We start from the raw sequence: 27974 nt of genomic DNA on the forward strand, positions 1-27974 counted from the left end.
TCAGACTTTCACATTTGCTTCTCAAGTACATGTATCTTGATCTAAAGATGTTTACACTGCAAAAAATGCTTTCTTAATTAGTATTTTTCTTTTGTTTCCAGTCCAAATATCTAAAAATTCTTAAATCAAGAAGCATTTACTAGAGAAGTAAAATGACATAAGAAATTCTATTTTGTTTTAAGATAAAAAGAAAGTAATTTAAGTAATTTTTGCTTAAAACAAGCAAAATTATCTGCCAATGGGGTAAGAAAAATAATCTTGGTTTCCATTCGAATTCAGATTTTTTTTTTCTTACCCCATTGGCAGATAATTTTGCTTGTTTTAAGCAAAAATTACTTAAATTACTTTCTTTTTATCTTAAAACAAAATAGAATTTCTTATGTCATTTTACTTAGTAAATGCTTCTTGATTTAAGAATTTTTAGATATTTGGACTGGAAACAAAACAAAAATACTAAGTAAGAAAAGCATTTTTTGCAGTGTAGATGTTTGTATTGGAAAACAAGAATATATAAAAAAAATTATAAACATGATTTTATGACTTAATTTAATACTTTCTGCTCTGATTTAAGACATTTTTAAGAGCCACAGAATCCCTATAAGTAAGAATGATCAATGCACTTGTTACAGTATTTATTAATCTTTAACATTAGTTAATAAAAATACAACGGTTCATTGTTATGTTAGCTCAAGTACATTAAACAATGGCTGATTTTAATAGTGCATTAGTAAATGTAAAAATGAACACTGACTAAGATTAATAAGTGCACTTTTAAATGACACTATATTAAGGTGTCTGTGTAACGGTAACATGTGGTGTTGGGGTCTGGTTTAAGGTTAGTTGCATGTAATATTGCATTATATATAGTAATTAATACAGTAACAGTGTCAGTGTTGCCATATTTTTCACTGTTAGCTCACGTTAACTAATGTAAAGTGTTCCCTGAGTGTCTATGCTTCAGAAAGCCACGTGTGATTCTCAGGTCTGGATGTTGACGACGGCTCATTTGTTGGCGAGTGGAAACAGGTTTTAGTTGAGACTATATTTAGCTGAACCTGTATTCCCTGACGTCCTCTGATGCCATTGATGGTCACATGACTTCAGTCGTTCCCCCTCCCCCGTCACACACACACACACACACACACACCCCTCCAACCACTGAGACTTCCAGCATGCCGGAGAGAAACATGCATGAAAAAACGGAGCAACAGAGACCAGAGAAAGAGAAGAGAAAGAGGAGACAGAGGGATGACTGGAGAGAGAGAGAGAGAGAGAGAGCGAGAGAGAGAGAGAGAGAGAGAGAGAGAACAATAACAGGGAAGATGGGCGGCAGGAGAATAGGATTAAGAGAAGGAGGAGGAAGAGTCATGTACAATGTTCTTTCAGCTCCCCCCCCCACACACACACACCCACACACACACACAATAGTGTTTTCACATACCACCCTTGAACATATTCAGCCTCCAGCACAATACTGTAGCATTTCCCAATCAGCTTCATTGAGATTGAATCAGAAAGCCTCAGTGCTGTGAGTGTCAGAGCCTCTTGTTCTCACAATCACTGGTTAACAATACAGAGTGACAGATCAGAGACCAGTGCGAGACCAGTGCTAGTGCTAGACCAGTGCTAGACTAGAGCGAGACCAGTGCTAGTGCTAGACCAGTGATAGACTAGAGCGAGACCAGTGCTAGACCAGTGCTAGAGCGAGACCAGTGCTAGACCAGTGCTAGAGCTAGACCAGTGCAAAACCAGTGCTAGATCGAGACCAGTGCTAGAGCGAAACCTGTGCTAGAGCGAGACCAGTGCTAGACCAGTGCTAGAGCGAAACCTGTGCTAGACCAGTGCTAGAGCTAGACCAGTGCAAAACCAGTGCTAGATCGAGACCAGTGCTAGACCAGTGCTAGAGCAAAACCTGTGCTAGACCAGTGCTAGAGCTAGACCAGTGCAAAACCAGTGCTAGATCGAGACCAGTGCTAGAGCGAAACCTGTGCTAGAGCGAGACCAGTGCTAGACCAGTGCTAGAGCGAAACCTGTGCTAGACCAGTGCTAGAGCTAGACCAGTGCAAAACCAGTGCTAGATCGAGACCAGTGCTAGACCAGTGCTAGAGCAAAACCTGTGCTAGACCAGTGCTAGAGCTAGACCAGTGCAAAAACATCTCTTTTAAATAAGCTGTTCAAATGAGGCTGAAACATTAATCATATAAAAGCAAACCCGTGAGATATGAAGCAGCAGAGATGTTCTTATCTCCTATTTTCTATCAAAACACGTCTTTATCTCATATAATAATCTCCTCCAATAATCCTGAAAAAATGCCAGGTGTTTACTTCCAATTGATTGTTTACTAAACCATGACCCAGTAGAAGCACACACAGACTCTGAAGCCCGGCTCAAAGCTCTCATGCCTCCTGAATGAGCCGTTAGCAGCTTCACACCAGCTTTTGAGGAGGGGAATTGGAGAGATCAAATATGACCTAAAACTAACACTCGGCAGACAGAAAGCTAATATCACATTTACTCATTAGCCGGAGCGTCTGCGCTTCACACTCTCGTGTGTGTGTGTGTGTGTGTGAAGGAGCAAGAGCAAGGTGATCGCCGCCATTTTGGCAGGACAAACACTTGGAGATATTGATTTTAAAACAGTAGTTTTGTTAAAGAGTTGCATTCGGTGTCAAAGTCCAAGGCCGCCCAATCACCGCTTTAAAACACAATACTGTGTTGACCTTTAATGCAGTGTGTTTGTGTGTGTGTGTGCTATTGCACATCATTACAGAGCAAACTGAGATACAATTATGTGAGTAAGCTGATAAAATCTAGAGCTTTGAGGGGTGAAGTTTGGGCTACAGTGATAAACCCACGCGGGGGGTTGTGTGTGTGTGTGTGTGTGTGTGTGTGTGTGTGTGTGTGTGTGTGTGTGTGTGTGTGTGTGTGTCGGGGGTTTGAGCCTCGCTGACCCCCGCTCTCATCGCATGAAGACAGCTGCCTTCCCAACACAGAAAACCTTTTCCAGATGGGCCACAGCCCGCATACCACACACACTTTCACCGTAAACTACTGAACACACACAAGAAAACATGCTTTTACAGGCACAGGTTTGGCAGATGCATCCAATGCAACACAACTCGCTTTGGAAAATAAGCATGATTTTAATTTTAAATCAGCTCATGCATTCCCTGGGAATCGAACTCATGATCCGGGCGACAGAAAATAAACCATCTTTCAATACGGAAACCTCGTGTAAAGTGCAAACAATCAGGCCGATCCGAGACTGCAAAACAACAGAATCGACAGTACACATACACACACACACACACACACACACACACACACACCGCAAAAATCAAACCTTATTTACTAGAGGTCAACTGAATGAGCCACATTTACAGTATTCCAAACCAAACCCTTCCTCTCAAGATGAAAACTGTATGATTATACTCCATGAACTGTTGGAGGATTAAGAGCTTCTGTTTAACTCATTTATGTCAGAGACAATCTGAGCCACAAACCAGGTATGATCACGATGATAAACTGCAATATCAAGCAGATGGTTTTTGTACAGCTAAAATAACTGGAAGATATTCAAAAATGGGTGTTAAAACACACACACACACACACACAAAAAAAATCTTCCCGATGATCCTCTACTCATTCCTGAGGCTTGAAGAGGAAATATCCCAGCGGATCACGGTGTGTTCTCCTTACCTTCCCACGAATCCATCTCATGTCTCTCCTGTTCTCCCTGTCATCCATTCACACACGTATCCTCCTCAGGAACAGCGCACAGGCCTCATGACTCTCTTCTTCTCCTCTCTCTTCTCTTCTCTCACTGATCCGCCTCTCAGCCCTGCTGGTCAGCTTCGGGGCCGGTCACATGACCAGGAGTTCAGGCCCCCGGGGTCACGGTGTGGCAGTGCGGGGGGGGGTTATCTGAGTGGAACTGATAGCCCTATTCCACCCTCAGGCTGAACAATGCAACCCTCCCTCCCTCTCTCTCTCGCTCGCTCTACCTTTCTCTCGGTCAGCAGAAGTGCAGGACGGTCAAAGGCTGCAAACCTGAACGCAGGACCGGCTCGATTGAGCTGTTCTGTTGTCCCAGCGTGTGCTGAGCTGTCCGGTTTGGAAGCCCTGCTGGTTAAACTACACACAGTTCTTTATATTTAGGATTATGCAGACACACATCCCAGCAGGATTAAGTTATAGGGCACACAGCTCCATGCATGTAAACACTTAAAAACAAGCACTGTTTAAAAAAAACTGTTTTAAATGAGCAGCAAAACTCCAAATTAAGTCATTATTGGTTTGTTAAAAAATACTATGGAAATTATGTTCTGTTTTGTTTCATTTTATTATATACATGTAAAAACATACCAAAAAAAACATAATTTTTTTTGGACATTATGATGATGGAATCGTGATTTTCTGATTTATGAATTAATTTTCATGATTTTTTTTTTTCAATATCTTGCACTACTATTTATACCTTGGATGAATATACCTTATAAAAATATATAAATATATACAATTTTTTTATATATATATATATAAATAAAAAAATAAAATTATTTGTATAAATAAAATAAATATATATAAAAATAAATAAATATATATATATAAATAAATATATATAAATAAATTATATATATATATATATATATATATAAATAAATTATAAATAAATAAATAATATATTATATATATATATATATATATTTATTTATCTTTTCTATTGCATATTCTTTATACGGTTTTAGATATTTTTCACTCTCATCTTTACTTCCTTATTTAAAATATCTCTATCTCTACTTAAATATTATGCAACGTCCAGTGGAAGACAAAATAACTTTGTTGTACTTCACTGGCAATAAAGAGCTTGATATGATCATCATGGCGTTACAGAACCATAGTATTTTTAAAAGAGTCGGCGTGGATCAAAAAGTTGCTCCTTAAAACGCTCGCAGCCACAACCCGTAGAAGTAACTTGAGATGACGCCTGTTTTTATTTTACAATCTTCATTAATATTGTTGAATGATACTCGGTTACTTCCAGGATTATCTGTGCAGCCAAAACCAGAATGAGATCAGCCCAATCCAGTTCAAGCCCGTATGACAACATTAGCCCTGTGCTAACGCTAGTGACGCCCCTCCCCGAGCCACACATAAGAGGCTTTTCACATTGAAATGCAACAGGAGAGTCGGGAGGGGGTTTGGGAGGAGAACAGGGGTTGTGCTGGACTTTGTCATGTAGAAGTGAGGAGGAGCGGGTGTAGTCGAGGATGAAGTCGGAGGAGGTTCAAGTTTCTGCTGCAGCTGTTGCTGAGTTTGACCCTAAGGCTCCTGCTGAAACACATAAGCTAAACGCATTTAATTATCTTCTGAGAGCTGCGGACACTGGGGAATCACAATGACACGGGCCTGCCTTTTGTTTCTGAATGGCTGCTCATCTCCAAACAGGTCTCAATAATATGAGCTACACCCAAACGTTAAATATTGACTCGGGCCTCAAACAAGCAAACGCCTGGTTTAGAAACCTTGACTGGTGTTTGATCTGGAAAGATATTCTTATTGCCTATACACCTTTTACCAGACTGAATAAGTGAATGAATACATGGTAGAGATGAAAACAGTTTTCACAAAGATACACAAAGACATAGTTACTGCAGTTACTATAATATCACACAGTACTCAAGCAAAATAAAACAGACACAAGACAAAATTCAAATCACAAAACAAAAACACGGACAAAAAAAAAACAAAAAACAAACAAACAAACAAAAATCACAAAACAAAAACACAGACAAAAAACAACAACAAAAAAACAAACAAACAAAAACAAAACAAAAATCAACTAAAAACAAAACATTACACAAAAACACAAAACACAACAAAATAATACAAAACATTAAACAAAACTAAACACAAAACACACAAAAACAAAAACAAAACAACCAATCAAAAACCACAAAACAAATTACAAAAAAAAACCAGGATAAAAAACAAAACTCAACACAAAATAATACAAAACACTAAAGAAAACTAAACAAAATATACTAAAACAAAATTTAAATCACAAAACAAAAAACAAACAAAAAACAAAACAAAAACAAAAAAGTCAACTAAACTAAACAATACACAAAATCAAAATAACAAACAAACACAAGCTAAAACAAACCACTAAACAATAAAAAAAACTCAAAACTAAAACAATAAACAAAATAAATCTATAGAAACATAAAACACAAACACACACACACACACACACACACACACACACACACACACACAAAAGAAAACATTATTCTGTTTGAAGAAGATCCTGTGATTTATTATGATTTTATGGTGGTAAAAATACTACAGTATTTTTGCAGAACCTGTGATTGCCATTGTAAAATTCGTGTAAAGAAAGGAACAATTTGGCAAAGAGAAGCATTCTGCTGTTGGCCTTGATAAGACAAACATGTCTGGTGTGAAGGAAAGAATAAAGGAAGGGATATTACAGCAGAACAAATGCTCTCGGTCCACAGACAGTGTCGTTTCCCAGATTACCATGCGCTAAAGCCTGTCCACCATATGCTCTCGCTCACAACCCGACCTAAAGACGACAGAGACCTCGCCGGCAGCGCTTCATCCACGGCTCACTTCAGCAAGAGCCAAAATACAGTTTTGCTGACGCAACTCTATAAACATTCCCACAAAAGCTATAGTGGGAGATTGAGCCAGAGCAAGACCTTTCCGGCTGTAATTAAAAGCATAACAGCGTTAGGGAAACCACACGGAGTTTCAGGATTCGGCACACAGGTTTACCCAGCATGAGGCCGGATTGAGTTAATGCTACTAAACCAAACCTCACAATACACTCGCATCTGAATCAAGATGAACTAACAGACATTTCCAACATAAACCAGATCAACTACAAGAGGTTATTAATACTACAATGATCCCAACTGACAAAAAAAATCTTCTAGGAATGTTTATCATTCCCATTAAGTTCTAAAATCTTTTTTTCTGAATATTCTCTGAATGTTTTACAAACTTGGTCATTTGAATGTTAAGGGAACATTCCATTGTGTCATTCTTCAAACATTCTGCAAACGATACATTTGAATGTTCTCTGAACGTTCCGAAAGAAGTTGTAACATTTAAAAACCGTTAGACGAACATTCTAAAACGTTTACGGTGAAAGCACTCCATGAATGACGTGCAAGTAATGTTTATGTGCTCACGTTTTGAGGACATTATTACAAACCCGATAACTTTGAACAAATGCTGGAGGAATGTTCGGTTACACTTTATTTTAAGGTGTCATTGTTACAGTGTAATTATACATTTAAGTACTGAGTAATATTAATTAACTACATGTACTTACTATAGGGTTGTTTGTAATTATGCAAAAGTTATACCACAAAGATTTAAAACCACAAAACGTAACAAAATAATACAAAACACTGCAAAAAAAAAAAAAAAAAAAAAAACATAAAACAAAACTCAAATCACAAAAAAAAAAAAAACAATACATACAAACAACATAAAAAACAAAACTAAAAAAATTATAAAAAACACTGAACAAAATACAAAACTAAACAAAAAACAAAACTCAAATCACAAATTTGAAAGCAAAAATAAATTTAACAAAACAATACACAAAAACTAAATAACAAACAACTCAAATCACAAAACCAAACACAAAATAGACAAAACTTAAACAAAAAACAAATCTCAACTAAACAAAACACAATACAGAAACAAAATAACAAACGAAACAAAATACAAAACACTAAACAACACAACAAAAAAACACAAAATAAAACTCAAATCACAAAAACAAAAACCACAGAAAACTAAACAAAACACTACACAAAAACAAAATAACAAACAAAACGCAATACAAAATACTACAAAACTAAACATCATCCATGTTATTTGTAAATATCCAAAATGTACAGTTATTCCTACAGTAACTACATGCAGCATGTGTAACAAGGGCTCTCGAGTGTTTTTCCCACGTTTGCATCAAGGCCGGTTCTGCGAGCGCTCCCTGTCAGCTGCAGATACGGAGGATAATCAGTACAGCTATAATGCGTCTGTGAGATTCACAAACCTGCGGGAATGAACGTGGAAACGTCTAATCAATACTGTCACGGGTTCTGCGATGGCGTTTATACCAGAACCAATCACAGCAGAGTATGATGCGTTCAATATCACGACCTTGACGCGTCCTAACCGGCGTATTCCCCGTACGAGGAGCATTACACGACAAAAGCCTTTTCCTCCTCCAATGCCACATTATCACTCAGAGTCGTGTGTTTAAAGAGAGACGGGTTGCTTTACTCTCCCGAGTTCAAATCTAATTAGACCGGCTAGAGTAATTAATCTGATTAAAACATTAGCCTTGCGGGACTGTGCGGCGAGTGAGCAAGGGAACGGGGTTAGTGTGAGCACGGGATTAATGCAACACACACCAGTCTGTGTGCGTCTGACCTTGGCTTGTCATTTTTAATAGGTGATCAAACTTGATGAACAGGAGATTAGCCAATGGGAAGAGAGCACATGTCACCCTTGACCTTGCCGTATCCCTCATGACCTTCTGCTAAACACGCGCAGGATGAATGGCATAATCAGCTGCTTTGACCCCGAGGTCAAAGTTCACTGACGTATGTTGCGTTTCAGAGGCACTACGAGTGAATGAGAGTCACTGTTGGGATACACACACACACACGCACACACACACGAAACAAATCCTCCAAACACACCACGGGAGCTTCAGTTATGGGTATTTCTGTCATATCTGGGTATTAATGCCATATAAAAGCATGAGACTATACCAAAATACATTTATTTCATGCTAAGTATACTATAAAGCCATTAACACATGTACAGACTTACTTATATAATATTATAATTAAACTTTAGAGTACTTCTTTATTGCACAATGCACATTTCTTAATATTAAGCCTGAAATGTGTTTTAATATCACTATTAGTGAGCATAGTATGATCTCTGTTTAATATCGGTCTTTAAATACAAGATATTTAAAGTGTACTTGCAATAGTTCCACTTTAGCACAATCAGACATACTTCAGTATATCTTTAGTTGAACTTCAGCTCTATTTCTGGAAAACTAAAGTACATTAAGTGCAAAATTAGTTGTTCCAGTTTAGCAGACTTTAAGTATATCAGTTTAGTACACTAACAGTACAATTGCAGGGTATTTTTATTAATAAGTACATAAATATGTAAATGTATTTGTAGTATACTTAGTAAAAATAAATGTATTTCAAATACATTTTAGTTTATTTTTCACTAGAAATCGTTAAAATGTATACTTGCCCTGCCGGTATTAGAAAGCTGCATTTATTTGCTCAAATATACAGAAAAATGTTAATATTATGAAACAATTTAAATACCCGTTTTCTATTTTAAAGTGTAATTTATTCCTGTGATCAAAGCTGAATGTTCATCATCATTACTCCAGTCTTCAGTGTCACATGATCCTTCACAAATCACTCTAATATGATGATTTGATGCTCAAGAAACATTTATGATTATTATTATCAGTGTTGAAAACAGTTTCATATTATTGTTGAAGTCTTTAATAAGTGCAAAAACAGCATTTATTTGAAAAATAATTGTTTTGTACAAATTGACTGTCTTTGTCTTTACTGCCACTTTTCAATTTCAATGTAAGATATCTTTGCTAAATAAAGTAAAGATAAATAAATTAGCTTAATAATACTAATAAAATAAAAAAAAAAATCTTCCTGAACTCAAACTGACACACATACACATATAGAAATATTTTTTTATTTTATTTATAATTCTCACAATTTTAGTAAATCCTCATTTACGTCACTTATGGAGACGATGTTATTTTGGTGGAAACATTTAAATGATCAGAATTTGCAACAACAATCTTCGATACATCATAGAATGTAAATAAATAAATAAATAAATAAATAAATAAAATAAATATATATATATATATATATATAGCCCTGTTGCTAGCCTCTACATTGTGAAAAAAATATATAAAATTGAAATTGCACATAACACAAATATTGTGTAAATGTGTTATTTGCTATTTCTTTGTAATAAATTGTAACAGTGAAAATGAACACAGAATTGTTACAGTGGTGTTGGTGCTGTGATATCATTTTTAAATACCCAATGACAAAATTTACACTACATAATTTTTGTTGTCTTGTTTCCAGTACAAATGTTTAAAAAATCTTATATCAAGATCCATTTGCTAGAGTAAAATGGGGTAAGAAAAATATTCTCAGTTCAAAGAAAACAAGATTATTATTTTTTCAGCCCATTGGCAGATTATTTAGTGTTTTTTTTACATCAAAAACTCACTTAATTTTGACAAAAAAAACAAGACATAATATCTTATGGCATTTTACTCATCTAGAAAATGCAACGATTAAAGAATATTTCGATATTTGGACTGGAAACAAGACAGAAACACTATGAAAAGCACAGTTTGCAGTGTCCAGCAGGAATGCAGACGTAAACTAAACACAATATCTGCACTAAAGCGTTAGTTTTAACTGTTGACTATAAATAGCTTAAACAGGTTTATTTTCCATTAGGAAACGTTGCTGAATTACCACTGATGTCATTTAAGACGAATATCGGCTAACAATCTCAGAATGACTAAATATTGACAGATTAATCAGATCAATTACTGACGGATGAACAGATTGATATATCGCGTGTCATTTCCTGTTTCTGTTCCCTCTCGCTCTTCATTTCCTGTCCTGTCTTCAATACTGCTGTCACGAATACATAAATAAAAGTTGAGGCAGTCAAACATCCACACACACACCATCAGCATCACACACTGATCTGTTTAAACGCTGCTAAGTCTTCATAAGCGCGTGATGAATGATGAATGATGATTGGGTTATGTGGGGTCACGGAGGATTGCATTACCTCCTCTCCTCTGTTCAAGGCTTGGGTTCCTGATCGATCATAACCTCAGCACTACTGTTCCCTGAAGAAGACAATCCAGGAGAAAGATCACATGAACATACGCTGGACACACTGAAGCTCAATTAAACACGCATTCGCCTAATTATACATTTCCAGTCTTACACACTGCAAAAAATATGCTTTTCTTTCTTAGTATTTTCGTCTTGTTTCTAGTCCAAATATCTAAAATATTCTTAATGCATTTACTAGATGAGTAAAATGACATAAGATATAAATCAAAATTAAGTGAGTTGATGCTTAAAACAAGCAGAATGATCTGCCAATGGGGTCAGAAAAATAATCTTAATTCAAACAGACAAGATCATTTTTCTGACCCCATTGGCAGATAATTCTGCTTTTTTTAAGCGAAAACTCTTCATTTTTATTTATTTCCACAGAAAATGTTATGTCATTTTCCTACTTTAGTAAATGGATCTTGATTTAAAGGAGAACTCCGGTCAATTTTAACATTGAGCTCATTTTTTTGTACATTTGGAGTGCTGTCAGTACAGAGAACAACGACAAAAATCGGTGTTGCCTACACCGTGTTATTCTATTTTTAAAATTTGCACCCTGTTGACTTCAATGGGGCAAGTACTAAACCTGCTTTTAGCCTCTTAACATCCTTTAAGTGTCATTACAAGTGCACAGGTCATGTGAGTGATTCCTTCAGAGTGAACACGAGTGAATCTGACTGCAGTAGATGTGAAAGATATGAATAAAAATGATGTTTATTCAGCCAGCGCACATACCTGTATTTACATCCTGTTTACAATCAAAGTCCATAGTAGTCGATTGTCGAGTTCACGCGCGTGATCATAGGTAACTAAGCAACAGTGGAGAACTCGACAATCGACTACTGTGGACTTCGACCGAAAACAGGATGTAAATACAGGTATGTGCGCTGGCTGAATTAACATCATTTTTATTCATATCTTTCACATCTACTGCAGTCAGATTAACCCGCGTTCACTCCGAAGGAATCACTCACATGACCTGTGCACTTGTAATGACACATCAAGGATGTTAAGAGGCTAAAAGCAGGTTTAAAACTTGCCCCATTGAAGTCAACAGGGTGCAAATTTTAAAAAGAGGATAACACGGTGTAGGCAACACCGATTTTTGTCGTTGTTCTCTGTACTGACAGCACTCCAAATGTACAAAAAAATGAGCTCAATGTTAAAATTGACCGGAGTTCTCCTTTAAGAAATGTTTGATATCTGGACTGTTTTGCACTGTCAGTGGCGAATGTGGATGGAAGAGCCTAGAGTTCTCAGACGAGGTGAAATGAGACTGTAAAACACACACGATTTAAAACCTTCAACTCTTTCATCCTCAATAATCCTCAACTATATTTGCAGTGTGCGTTTCTTCTGATTTCTTCATATGTGTTCATGCATTATAGACGACAAATCAAGTTTTTCTTCAAATGTGACGCACCGTATGTGAAAATAGATGGAGAAATATATGCAGGATATATTTTTAAACGCTTGTACAATAAGGTCTCATTTGTTAACATTAGTTAATGCATTAACTCACATTACAATGCATTATTTATTATTACAGCATTTATTAACTTTTGTTAATGTTATAGTTCATGCCAGTTCCCAACAGCATTAACTGATGTTAACAGATGCAACATTCAACCTGTATGAATAAATGTTTAACTTAACATGAACTCATTTGATCAGTGCTGTAGTGCTGTTTATTGTTAACAAATGAACCTTATTGTAATGTGTTACCAAATATTTTCAAAAATATACAAAAATGAAAATACAGAATGCAAGTCTGGCAAGAGTAGTAATCTATTGTAACATGTCCATGAACTATAAAAAATATAGCTACAAAAATGGCCCAAAAAAATGCATTGGTAGACAATATTATGTAAATATATATTTTTGAAATATGTTTCTATAAATATATACAAAATATTTTATATATAATATTTATATATACAGTACCAGTCAAAAGTTTGGAAACATTACTATTTTTAATGTTTTTGAAAGAAGTCTCTTATGCTCATCAAAAAAAAACCCCAGTAATATTATGAAATATTATTACAATTTAAAATAATGGTTCTCTTTTTTAATATATTTTAAAATGTAATTTATTTTTGTGATGCAAAGCTGAATTTTCATCAGCAAGTACTCCAGTCTTTGGTGTCTTATGATCCTTCAGAAATCATTCTAATATGCTGATTTGATACTCAGTTATTATCAATGATGGAAACAGTTGTGCTGTTTAATATATTTTTTTGGAATACTTTTTTCAGGATTCATTGATGAGTAAAACGTTAACAGCATTTATTCATAAAAACAGCATTTATTCAAAATAAAAACATTTCTAACAATATAAATCGTTACCATCACCTTTTATCAATTTAACGCATCCTTGTTGAATTAAAGTACTAATTTCTTTAAAAAAAAATTGTTATTGTTCCCAAACTTTTGAACGGTAGTGTATATTGTTACAAAAGATTTCTATTCTAAATAAATACAGTTCTAAACTTTTTATTCATCAAATAATCCTGAAAAAAGTATCTCAGGTTATAAAAAAATATTAAGCAGCACAACTGTTTCCAACATTGATCATAAATCAGCATATTAGAATGATTTCTGAAGGATCATAAGACACCAAAGACTGGAGTACTTGCTGATGAAAATTCAGCTTTGCATCACAAAAATAAATTACATTTTAAAGTATATTAAAAAAGAGAACCATTATTTTAAATTGTAATAATATTTCATAATATTACTGTTTTTTTTTTTTGTTTTTTTTACTGCAGGCTTGATGAGCATAAGAGACTTCTTTCAAAAACATTAAAAATAGTAGTGTTTCCAAACTTTTGACTGGTACTGTATATATATATTATATATATATATATATAAAATATTTTAACATGTCATGTCATGAAGATTTTTGGTTAAAATATATATATAGGAGTAAATAAACAGTATATTTAATAAAAAGCTTATATTTAATTATATATGGCATATCAAATATATGTTGAAGTGGGATTTATTTAAAAAGCGGTTTTGTTGTGCAGGTAATGCACAGAAACACAGATGTGGAGTGACTGTACATCTTCATATCATTTGGCCATATTTATCTCAATAGAGTTGTATAGTTTTGACAAAAAACTATTTCTCTAAATCATTTCTTTTGAGAACAAAACAAAATCCTATCGGTCTCACTGACTCTCCGTGAACTCACGAGTGTCTCTGTCAGTCACGCCGGGTGAAGATGTAGAAATATAAACATAAATCAGAAAAAACATTAGCATTACACAATTCCATATAGTATTTTTTGTTGCGTCTAAAACAATGCTTTATTCCTGCAGTTTCCTCGAAGCCTTCATCACTTTCTCACTAAAGCTCCTCTTTATATTCTTTAAGAAATATGATCCCCACTTAAAAATACATTAAAATAAAGTAGACTAATGTGTTTGTTGTCACTGGACATGAAGTCAGAGTTCACTGCTGGTCCACTGGCACAGTTTACCCCGAATCATCTGACATTTACTCCACAGATCCTGACCTGACTAGACATTGAAGTCATTATATCGTTAATAATGCCTCAATGATACTAAAATAACACTGCAATAACAAGTTCGTCTTTCTAAATATTTTTACATTTAAAATTATTTTTCTAATTCAACACTATAATATTCAGAATTTACTTTGTTTTTCAGCCTAAATTTAACATATCACTCAAAATAACAAAATAATAAAAGAGTCACGGTAACACTATTTTCAGCGCCTTGTTACACAGGTTACATGTAGTTACTATAGTAATAGCGTAACACTATTTTACAGTGTCTGTTACATGTACTTACCATAGTAATAACAGTAAATTATGCATTATTACATGCAACTAACCCTCAACCAAACCCTAATCCTACCCTAACCCTATAGTAAGTACATGCTGTAAATTATTATTACTCAGTACTTTAATATATAACAACGACACCTTAAAATTAAGGGTTACACTTTATTATAAGGTGTCCATATTACAGTGTAATTATACATTTAATAACTGAGTAATCATAATTAACTACATGTACTTACTATAGGGTTAGGGTAGGATTAGGGTTTGGTTGAGAGTTAGTTGCATGTAAATATGCATAATCAATAGTTACTACTGCAGTAATTACATGTAACATGTAACGTGTAACAAGGACACTGTAAAATAAAGTGTTACCAAATTAAGTATAACCTTTTTCTTTTAAAATTCATCTGTCATCAAAAAAATCTATTGTTGTTCTGTTGTTACTTTTCAAACAAAAATAAAAATAAAAATAATAATAAAATAAAGTCAGTAATGTGTGTGTTGGTCCAGCAGAGGGCAGCAGTGAACTACACACAGGAGAGTTCACACTCACTTCCTGTCATGTGACCACTGTGATCCTTCCATGCGGCGTAACATCATCAGTTTAGCTGTGGGTTAGGCTCGGGACTGTTCCCGTTAATCAGGTGATTTCCCTCGGGGAACTTCACCAGAACCGTGACTCACGTTCAGCATGATGCATCAGAACTCCACGACCGAGAGCAGTGTGTGACTGATGTACTGTAGCGACACACAGAGCTGTGTTTACTCTGTGTTTGGGGAATGTGTGTGTTCACCTCTCCACCCTGAGCACAGGAACAGCCCCAGGACACGCTCATATAAATCACCTGTACGTCACGGTCCTTCACACACGCACACATACACATACACACACACGCACACACACACACACACCTGCAGGAAGCTGAGTGTTAAGGGTTCAGTGAGGTTCTATATTAAAGATTAAAGAACTCTTTATTAAGAGACAATAAATAAAGACAATAAAGAATGAATGTCGTTCTCTATAAAAGCTTCTCTATAATCTATGATCAGCCAGTATATCAGATATAGAGAATGATCGGTCGACCCCTGACCCGACACTCTTCTTTAAAACTTCTCGTTTTCGACTTGTAATTCGTGACCGGCTTTAGTGTCGCTCTTTCCTCTCGTCCCACACCGGGTCAGAGGTCACCTTTCAACTGATTTATTCTAATCAAATGTATTCATTTATTACTTATTTAAATGGAATATATATTTTTTTTATTTCTTTGAATCATGTTTTCATTTGTTTTTTTTAATCAATTTATTGTATTCTAATGAATTAATTTATTAATGATTTTTTTTAGATAATTTATATATAAAAAAAAATTATTTCACCATATTTATTTAGATAGATTAAGCTTATTTCTATTACTATTTACTTATTTATTTATTTATTTTACCCTTCTTTTCTCTACATGTCCCCGGACCCCCAGCTCTCCCTTGTGGCCCCGCGGGTCCCCGGACCCCCGCTCCAAAAATATTTATTTTATTAGTATTTTTATTAAATGATACAACGTCATTGATTAGTGTTGCTGAAATGTTTTACTTTATGTGAACAGCCCTTCTCCTGAACAGATGTTGGTGGATTCGGTTTATATACTTTTCCTTTGGATCAGATTTGTCAGACCAGTCCCTCACACACACACTCAGTCCCTCACACACAGTCCCTCACACACACACTCAGCGCCGCACTCAGTTCCTCACACACACACTCAGCGGATGACGCTGTCCGAGAAAGCCAGGTGAGTGTGTTCCTACAGTTTAACACTACGCTTCTCAAACCTGTCCAGAAGTTGTGGAAATGAAGTTAGTGTGAACGGGCCTTTAATGAATATCTCTTTTAGTGCTCATAAAATGTAAGAGTCAGATGAGAAAAACTGTTTTCGAGTTTGAGCAAATGTCTTTATTCGGCTCCAACAGGACTGTGTGTTCATTGGTGAGGAGTCGGACGCATCATAAATCGAGGGTCATGTGATTGTCTGGATATTCAGTGACACCTTGATCGTCAAATCATTACACTTCACATTTACATGCATTCAAGTGTCAGTATAATCAAACCAGAGCAAGAGATGGACTTTTACATTGTACATTTAAAATGAAATGTGTACTTCTGTTTTTGGAAAATGTGAAATTGCACAATATGTGTAATATGCATCCTGCTATACTGATGACACATTGATACATTGTTTAAAATGTTCATCCTTTTCCCTTTGAAAGGTACAGACTGTAAGAGTCTTTATTAAAGGGTAATTTTTTTCTGACACTGTGCTCTGATTGGTCGGCTGGATCAGTGTGTTGTGATTGGTCGAGCGCTTCGAGTGTGTTTGGGAATGTCCCGCCCCTTACCATAACCGCCAGTTTAACACACTACTAACTAACTCAACCAGGCCCCGCCCCTTTATTCTGCGTATTAATTATTATAATGAGGAATATTGTGACGAGTTTCTTCCGTGTACGAACACAAGACTACAATGGAGGCGTTTCAGCAGTTCAGAAACACTGACACTGATATAGAGAAGAACTATATCATGCTTTGCAACTTTTTCATGATCAAACAGCAACATCACACACTAAACACAGATGGAGAAAAGCATCACAGGTCCTCTTTAATCTATTTGAAGCATGGCAACTTTATGAGTTCATATTAATTGAGAGACTATTTGGAATATTTATACAAACGTAGGATTTGTATTATAAAGTGATTAGGAGTTAACCATCTAAAAATGTCATGTGGTGCAACCATTAAAAGTAATAACATTTTCCTTACATTATTAATTCATAAATATGAATGTTTTTAGGGAGTCAAAGCACATGCCTAAACTAACCTTGCCGTCTCATAAAAAGGTCAAACAGATATTTTTAGACTTACTGACCTTGTCATGAGGATCAGCAGGGCATCTCTATCATTTCAGAACAGTTCATTATAGCCTATTATTATTTAGCACTGTTATTATCATTAATATGCTTTTATTTCCTTTAAAAATAAACATCTTGTAATTTTTTGCTCTGTCTCATTGGCGCTTGACTCAAGCGTTCCTGATTGGAAGCAGTCTTTAATGTCATGAATGAATGGTAATGAGAGTCTGAGATCTGCGATCTGCAGGTGTTGCTGTGAGTGTGTGTGTGTGTGTGAGTGTGAGTGTGTGACGCTGCCAACACTGCAGGATTCTGGGATGCGTCTCAACTACTCGGATTCGGACTGACAGCCAGCGTCTGACTCAACACTGTAAAACTACTTTAACATAACATGATAAATGTGGTTATGACTGATGAATAATTAAAACGGCAAATCAAATATTTATTAAGCTTCTCTGTCACTAATAGTAGTTAGTGGATCATCTTCACCCTATTAAGTGTTGAAAAAAGGACAGATTACTTTTGGCATGATTACCACGGGGAAATCTGCACTGAGACTGTTAAATTCAGCTCTATTACTCAGATATATTTTATTGTGATTATGCTATGCATGCATTATGCATATTCATATTCCATTTAAGATGATACAGTTCAGGAGTAGTTCACCCCAAACAATGTACTTATTCACTCTCATGTCTTTCAAAACCTGCACCACTTTCTTCCTTCATGGAACTCAAAAGGAGAGATTGTGCAGAATGTCCAAGCTGCTCTCTTCCATCCATACAATGAACGTGAATGGTGACCATGGGGCTGTGAAAGAAGTGTTTAATTGTATAGAATGTGCACAACGATATATCGGCCCCCATATCGGTGTCGGACGATATATGAACATTTCTAATGTCATCGTTATCGGCCCAAATTTGGCCGATACATTAAAGCCGATAAATAATGTATTATTTCCTTCAGCTGAGACACTTCAGATGCGCACTGTTCAACATGATGCTTTTAAATTGCTTGAAATATGATTGGAATCACTTAAAAAAAAAATACAGTAAATTGCAACATGTGCAGCAAGTCTGTCATATCGGCTACATAAAATTATAATGAGAACATAATTGGAGAGTATTCACGTAAACTAGAGGTCTACACGGGTCCAAAAATTCATATGCCATAAATGTACTACCCGGATCCGACCTGGACCCGTCTATTATTGGAAAGCTGGACCCGAACCCGGAGGGAAGACACAGACCCGACTGGACCCGATCGTCACATATTCAACACTAAATTGCTATTAACAAGTCAATAAACCAGTTGCAAAAAATACAACTTTTTGTCTAACCTAATTTTAGTAGCCGTCGTCTGCCTTCCTTGAACCTGACTGATGCATTACAATCCTCCGCAAGAAAGTTCTATCCATGTTATTCCTCTGGTTATTCCAAGCTTAATCCACTCATTTGCCCTTTTGAACTATAATAACGATTACTTGTTCAGTGTCATGGCCGCTGACGATAGCGTTATTTATTTGCTATCATCTCTGTGCTCTCTGTGCCAAGTCTGACCACCAGAACTATAAAGGCACACTATGGCAAGATTTGTACCTTAATATAACAGCTTCGAAATAATTTCGATGGTAATCAAACTCGTAGTAGGGCGAATCATCACGATAGCAAGGCGGGAGGGACGCAAGACGCCGCTTGCAAAACCAGCAATGCAGGTTTGAGAGAAGATGTCGGAAGAGTGCAGAGACGGCTCTGCGTGAGTGCTATTTACGACAGTAACATTAAATACAAGTACTGCACAGCGACTCTAGGGGGCGCTGTTTGAGAAAAACGGAAACTGCATAGTGTGCCTTTAAGATTAAATAAGATGGTTCAATCATATTATTATAAAAATGGGAGAAATGTAAAGTGCGGCTTGGCGGAATAAGTCCCGCCTTTTAAGTAAAAGCAGCCAATCGTCAGTTGGTAAAGTCATTTTGTCACTGCAGAAGCTCTGGTCCACAGAAACATGATGCGCCTGAGACTGCACATTCGCGTTAGCTCTGGACAGAGCTAACTGACCCGGGACCCGAAGTAAAAGATTGGGACCCGACCAGGACCCGGCTGACCATTTAAAATATACACCCCGTTCGGGTCCCGGGTCGGATCCCGAGTCCTCGGGTCTCAGGTGCAGACCTCTAACGTAACCACAGTCAGTTATGTTTTAAGTGAACATAAACAGTTGAGAAAGAAAACGCATGTGTAACAGTATAATGGATCCGTGCGTCAGGTCTTAAAGTGACAGCAGCCTATTAAACCTGCTGCCAAATTATGAGATATAAAAAATATCTTTATGGCAGTTTTTCCCCATGGTATCGATGTCAATTGTGGCCAGCGAAAATGCTGAGTGGCAAGTAACTACTCCATGTCCACACTAACATATTTTTCTCTCCGGTTTGGCCTCCCGTCCACACTGAGACGCCGTTTTTATTAATGAAAACGAAGCTTTTTTGAAAACGCACTCCAAAGTGGATACATTTGAAAACGCCGTTTTCACGTAGTGTGGACTGACACCGGTGGTATTTAAAAACGATGACGAAAATTTAGTCATGTGACTCATTGTACCAATAGATATTCATGTTTATACCAGTATTGTGCCTATTATGTGCTGTCCACTTTCACAATGTTGCAAAAAATATTCTACATTGCACACTCTTCATATTCCTGCAAAGATGACAGAATTTACTCACATTTGCTGTCCTGCGGCAATACATGAGAGCAGTCGTGTTTTAGACTAAACACATGGCGACTGCGTGCGACCTGGACCGCGTCAGTGAATGGTGAGATATTTTACTAAATAAAATGATCCCGTCAGAAGAATTGCGCGATAATGTCAAGCCCTGATGAGACACAGATTGCATTTATGATGTAACCTATTGTTTTGTCTCTTTTGGATCTTGACGGCCCCTGGTCCCCATCCACTTCCATTCTATGGAAACAAGCAGCGTGAACATTCTTCTGAACTTCTCATTTACTGTTCAACAGAAGAAAGACAGTAGTACGGGTTTAGAACAAAATGAGGCTGAAAATATGGCAATTTGAACCCTTTAAACCAGCAGAGATTCACACTGGAGAAATTCAGATGATTTTTAATACATTTAAAAAAAAATGTTTTCCAAATTCTTAACCCAAGGAGACATGAAGGTTTCTTCTGTCAGATAAGCATTTCCATCACTATGTCAAATGAAGTTTAAAAATGTCAGATGATGTTGAACCTTCCTTTCACGGTTCGATGCCGCCATTGACATTTCAACAAAGAACAAAGAGCCCTTAACGAATGAGCGAGTATAGCGCGAGAACGCATCGCGCGACGCTGATGTTTGGACACACAGAGACCTCGTCACTCCGTAAACAAAGGGTTAATCACTTAAAGAAAAAGAGAGGGACTCCAGAGGTCACAAAAGATCAAGCCTTCTGCATTCATGACCTCAATACATAACACTCATCCACATCATCCCCCATCTCTCCTGGACTCTCGCTGTCTTCCCTCCCCCTCCCTTTTCTCCTCTTTTTCTCTCCTCCTTTTTCTGTCCAGCCCTCCTCTACTTGCTCCAGAACTGTCAGATCACATTAGCGTGTTTCACGCTCCACGCCTGCGGAAAAAACAGCCGTGAACCTCGCCGCGATTCTCTTGCTCCAGTTCCCTCTCTGCACTCAACGCTGCTAAAATACCAACATTACTTTATTCATGACGAGGCCCTGCACACGGAGCTAGCGTCGCCCCGCTAAAGGCCACAGCGAAGCACACACACTAATGTGGAGGAGCACACACACTGCGTGTAATTGTATCTCTTCCAACCCTCTGTTCATCCCTGAGCCAGTCTGTGATCTTTACCTCTGAAACACGGCATCAGCGACTCCGAGTCCACGAGGTCTACGATCAGCGTCTGTGTACTCACTCAAAACATTATTTTTGCTGCCTGATCAGTTTAACTAATACAATGCAACACAAATGTTGAACATTTTGTCACGACTTTGGACATTTACTTGAGGCGCCTCTATCGTGCTTTTCGAATATTATCTTTCATGCCGTGTGTATTAAAGCTTTGTGAATGTAAAAGGTTTCTAAAGTTATTGTCTGCTAAAATAACTCCCTGAAACGAGTCGTCAGTAATTCCAGTCTCACTTCCTGTTACACTCCTACGTAACAATGTAACACATTTGCATAATTCCAGCCTGTGGTCTTGATTGGCTGATCAGCGTCTCTTAGCTCCGCCCTCAAACACTGTAGTGTATCTGAGACCGGAAGAGTTTGGTTCGTGGTGTTCGTGTCGAGAAGACGCTGTTTTCTGAGATTGATACTGCGGTGGATCTTTTATAGATGGAAATCTGACTTTAGATTTTAAACTTGTGATAAACTTTTATCATACTTCCCATTTTTATGTCTGATGGTGACTAACTTTCCATTCCAGATCTAACAATAAACAAGCTAATTCATACTTCCTTTTATTTAGGATGTAGCCACCAGACGAACTTTCGATACGATCTAACCTTTTAACAAACCTTTGACTCAATGTAACCTTGGTCGAATGGAACTTTGAAAAAGGACTCAATGTTGTTTTTATTTTGACTGTATTGAGAAATGATTGACTGAAATATTAACCCCTTACAATGTTTCTGATATTTTGCTGATGCAGCTAACAAAGGGTAATGAAAGGGGGGGGGGGGGCTTGCTTTAAACAATTGAACCAATCATATTGATAGTGCATGACATGTTAGTCATGATGATTCTATTTTGATGTGTCTGGCTTTACCCTATAAAGCCTGTTGTATTCTTCTATTGGGCCGAGATTCTCTGAGTGTTGCTCGAGAACTCCCGGCCGTTTGAATAAACCATCTGAGGGACATTTACTGAAGTCTGTCTCGTTTATTATTTATGCTGCGCAGCAAGAAAACTAGTAAGACTAGGTGACTTATTGAGTGGGGACGTCGATTTGTAGACGAGACCCAGATAGTCAGATTTAGGAAAAAATCCATTACATTGCGGTAAAACCCACGCCATCGTTACTGTTCGTATCACTGTGTGTCAAGAGCTGAGATTCAGATATGATAATGAGCGTTTGGCTTCTGACCAATCAGAGCAGAGCCGCTCTCAGAGAGGCGGGGCTTAGAGAGACTGAATCCTTGCTACAATGGATATTATGAGAAAATTAAAGGTTATTTTGACCGTGGATGCATGTAAACCTGTTGTAAGAGACTTCAAAACAAAATTAGGAACCTTTAAAATAGCATAATGGGGCGCTTCAACTAATTTATTTTATTTGGAGAAAAAAAAATATTAAATGAATATACATTTTATAAATATTATTTAAATATGTACAAGAAGAGTATAACAAACCCACTCAACCAGTTATGTTTGCTAAAAGGCTTCATTTCATTGCACGGAAAAGTTTTCCTCAGTGAATTGCTTTCATTAAACATTTTTAGTTTCATTTTTTTTAAAGCCAATTTAGTTTTAAAAACCTGTCAATGTCAAGTTCATATTCACTTACAGTACCATTCATCTTTTTTTTTAAAGAAATTTATATTTTTAATCAGCAAGGACACATTAAACTGATCGAAGGAGGCAGTAAAGACATTTATAATGTCACATAAGATTTATATTTCAAATAAATACTACTTCTTTTGAACTTTCTATTTCTTAAAGAATCCTGAACAAATTTTATCACAGTAAATATTATTATTAAAAATAACAAAAGAAAATAACAAAAAATTACTGTTTTCAACATTGATTATCATACATTTTTCTTGATCATCATATTAGAGTGATTTCTGAAGGATCATGTGACACTGAAGACTGGAGTAATGATGCTGAAAATTCAGCTTTGATCACAGGAATAAATTACACTTTACTATATAATCACATAGAAAACAGCTGTTTAAAATTATAAAAATATTTCACAATATTACAGTTTTTATTTTTATTTTTTAATCAAATAAAAGCAGCCTTGAGGAGCAGAAAATACCTTCTTTTTTTTTTTAAGCTAGTAAATTTTTTCATTCACTCAAGCAGAAATGTGGCAAAAAATAAGCAAATACTATTGTGTAGGGTCCGGATGTGATTATGTTGCTAATTTTGTTCACTTTGACATTTTTACATTCATGAAGAAAATGAAAGTCTTACTTGCAAGTGCAATTGCCCGAAAACTGTGAATGGTTGCAATGTGGCTGCAGTGGAGATAAGAGTGCTTTCTATGCAGTCGTTAGGGTGTTATTCTAAATCAATAGATACAGTATGACTTGTGTCCAAACTTCCATCAGCCAGACAAAAATCATAAATCACAATAAAGCCCACCTCCCCACAACAAGCCACACAAATGAGGCATTGTTCATGTCTGCAGCACGGACCAGCTACACGCACAAACGGTGCGGCCACATTCACCGGCGTTCAGCAAACTTTCACAGGGAAATCCAGTCATTTCAAACAGGAATCCACACGATTGGGAATTTAGCCTGTGGACGAAAGATTTGTCCAAGCAGATTTCGCATCGGGTTCAGTCGGTCACGCAAACTCTCAGCGTTGACCAACAGAAAGCTTGCTTGCTTTGAAAGTGCCTTTATTCATACTGACGATAGATAATGGACCTTTTTTGCCTGTGGAATTTTGCTTCTTATACATTTATGGGTTTATCTCCCCCAAAAGTGTTAACATTGAGCCCCCAGGCACCATCAAAACACTGAGATCAAATCTGTCAATCACTTTCCAGATCAACCTATCGTGAGAGTTTGGGGCGTGGCTACTGTAGTGGGCGGAGCCAGAGGGTGTTTAGTCAGTATGGGACCATGACTGATGAGTGAAGGTCCTTGCACACTGTCTCCGAAACTTTTGTCTGTCTGCGTTTTTCGCATCCATAAACCCCGAAGTTAAAATGCCCAACTTTACAGCAGAAAAAAAAACATGTTTACAGCCTGGTGCAAAAAGTGGTTTTGGTCTATACAGCTAATTTTGCCCTTCATGACGACTGTGAGGGGGGTGAATATTTTTATAACTCATCCATTTAAATTATATTAAGCCTTAAAGTTCTGCATAATTAAGGGCGTGGCCACTTGAGTGACAGGTGGATTGCCGCTGATGTCACTACTAGCGCTTGTCAGCTGTCTGTTAGCGTCACGTCACCTCAGCTAATCCGCCTCGCTGCACATTTACGGTTATCTGGGAGTGACGCGCGACCAAGATGGCGACGGTCGGCTCCGCCCACTTTTAGGCTTCAAAAATGCTCTTCAGAAACACACGGGTGACGTCACGGACACTGCATCCATATTTTTTTTACAGTCTGTGTTTTATTTTCAGCTCTCAGTTTGAATCATTAAAAAGAGCTGAATTAAAACACGGATCTGAGGAATGTCTCCTCCCGCTCTCGTGTGCTTGTTTTAAATCACGGCAGCGAGTGTTTCATACAGTCTAGGGGTGCGACTCGCGAGAGGGCCGTTTGAAAATACGCTTTTTTTGTAAATCCACAAGGTGCCACTCGCAGAAACTACATACATCACCTTTAATATAAAGCGGGACCTACTTTCCCATTTTTCTTAGTTAGAGGTCTTCATAGTTTCTTGACACAAACGGCCCGAGCCGATGGCTTTCTTTTCATCTCTCCTCCAAGCTCTCAGTTCTTTGACAGAGGAGCGGTACGAGACCCCTCTGATCTGGCTTCTAAAATGACAGGCTCTGTAGGCTCAGGGTGGAGTGTAATGACACTGTGTGTGTGTGTGTGTGTGTCTCTCTAACGCTAACATTACAGCTCCTCGTCTACAGGAACTGAGAGGAGGCCAAGCCTGTTATTAGCTCTGGGACGTCCTGTAATCATAACTGGGCTGGACACCGAGGCGTGTTACTTCACAGCAGATTACAGATACAAGTAACTATGCAACTACATGTCGACTTATTCTACAAACCCAGACGCTAACCTAACAGTCTACTAGTACTCTAATGAGAGTTAGTTGACGTGTAGTTGCAAAGTTACTTATACTGTAGTTAAAGTGGACTATCAATATACATTTCTGCCCTATGAACAACACAGACTAACAGAGGTCACGTTACAGGGAAACATCAATCAAAAATCAAAGTTTGCATCATTTATGTCATTCCAAATCCATATGAATTTCTTTTCTCTTTGAAACACAAGTAGAGACGTTTGGCAGGATGTTCACAAAGCATTATCTTTTTTTTAATACTATGAAATAGGGCTGTGAAACGATTAATCACATCCGAAATAAAAGTGTGTTTACATTAATATATGTGTGTGTACTGTGTATAATTATTTTGTATATATAAATACACACACGTGCATGTATATATTTAAGAAATGTTATTTTTATATACAATATTTATATTTATATATAATATAAATTATATATAAATCTATATACAGTATATACATGCAAATATTTCTTAAATATATACATGCATGTGTGTGTGTACATAAAATAATTATACACAGTACACACACACAAACTTTTATTTGTTATGCGATTAATCGTTTCACAGCCCTAAAGTGAAAGGCGACCAGGCCTGTAAAACGTCATAGGGTTTGTTGGTTTATTTGTGTGATTTGGTCACCATTTACTTTCATTGTACGGAGAGGAGCTGCATGAACATCCGAAGAAGAAAGAAAATCATAAAGGTTTGCATGTTTAGCTCATGTTTTAAGCTCATATTTTAAGCTTGATTAAGCTCATAGCCGCAGCATCCGTAATCGCATAATCGTACGTGGCGTATGCAAACACTCTAATCACATCTATTTCCCTCAGACTGAAGTGTGCATGTGACGAACATGGATGACGCGGTCAGATTCGTAACCAGCGGTAAAGAAAGCGTGGGATGTTGTAGAAACTTTGTGCTAACAATGTTGTGCGACTATTGTGAATATTTCATATTTTAATTAACGCAATAGAGTAAAAAATGTAATCAATTATTTGGGTTGTTTAATAGATAAAATAACAGGTGATTTTATGGCTAGAATGGGATTTACAAAAAATATGTTGTAAAATTAGATTTTTATTGGATGTTTATTCCTTAATATGATTGTTGTCAGCTGCCTTGATTCAACCCCATGTTGATTATGCTACATCTTTTGGTATAGTAGTTGTTCCCAGGCTATGAAAGATAAATTGCAAAAGGCTCAAAATAAATGAGTCAGAATATTTTTCAAAAGTTCATCCATGAATGCAGTTTCATAGAAAGTTTTGAGAGTTTGGGTTTGTTGACTGTTTAAATGTTTTATTGGGTATGACACAGAATTGTTAATAATGTGGTTCCAATGTGGTATTTAGAAAACGATGTTCATATGGTGAGACAACGGCATTCCTATGACACTAGGGTTAGTCATTTTAATATTTGTCCATGTAAAAATGTAAACGTTTAGTGGGGAAAAATATGTTTTTATACACTAGTGCTATTGCATGGAATAAACTACCAGCATCAATAAAGGTTGTAAAAGATTTAAAAGATCGGAAAAACAAAATATATGCTAGTTAGTTTGCTTTGTGGTGTTTTAAGTGTTAAATTGTGATTGTATTGTTTAAAATATGAATTGTTTATTTATTTATTTTTATCAGTATTTGATTAGGAGACACTTCTGATCCATCGAGGGCTGCAATGGAAATAAGCAAATGGCTTTATTGTGTTTTTATCCTCGACAGTTTTTAAAGTGTATGGGACACTTGCTATTTTGTACAGTTTGTAAACTTGTCAAATAAATTTAAATGCAATTTCAATTTAAATATAATGCAATATATCGACGGTCGAAAACATCGAAATGAAGACATTTTTAGGCGTGTACCCGAACAAATGCAATACGTCCACAGAAATGTGTGTTTTGCATTTGACGTCAGTAGATTAAAACAGTGGCCAGTGTGTGAGTTCAGACCAATTCAATTCTGCAGTGAAGCAGCGCTACAGAAGACAACAGTGTCATTATTCGGCTCAGGTTTACAACGACATCAGGGCGAGTCTCTGATGACAGAGTTTTCATTTTGGGAGAACTAAGGTTTAATGTGTGTCTACAAGATTATATTGCTTAGTTAAGAAAATAAACTTTAGCTGTATTCACTGTAAAGTCTCGCCTCTAGAGATGAAAAATGAGGCCGATCAGAGTTTGCTGTTGAGTGATAGTCGCTGAGGCGTTGAATGGCGGATTTGCTGACGCACTCGATGGAAGTCTGACATGTTTAATCTCTCATTCCTCAGGAATGCAGACCAACCTTCATTCTCAACATGAAACTATAGTGTTTATCATGCATCTTGA

General features: G+C 36.7%; 1 protein-coding gene across 2 annotated transcripts in view; it reads right to left on the reverse strand.

Annotated features, from left to right (window-relative positions):
• Positions 1–27974, reverse strand: part of nr6a1a (nuclear receptor subfamily 6, group A, member 1a) — a gene marked incomplete at its 3' end in the record, with an annotated part of 139762 nt that overhangs the window by 32327 nt on the left and 79461 nt on the right. Inside the window, exon 1 of one of the 2 annotated variants that reach the window (XR_014625391.1) lies at positions 3701–3823. The exons of the other annotated variant lie outside the window; for it this stretch is intronic. Of the gene's footprint in view, positions 1–3700; positions 3824–27974 lie in introns of those variants that run through there. 2 annotated transcript variants of the gene reach the window in all.

This window comes from Rutilus rutilus, assembly GCF_951802725.1.
Source record: "Rutilus rutilus genome assembly, chromosome: 19".
In the NCBI taxonomy this organism is placed as follows: Eukaryota; Metazoa; Chordata; class Actinopteri; order Cypriniformes; family Leuciscidae; genus Rutilus; species Rutilus rutilus.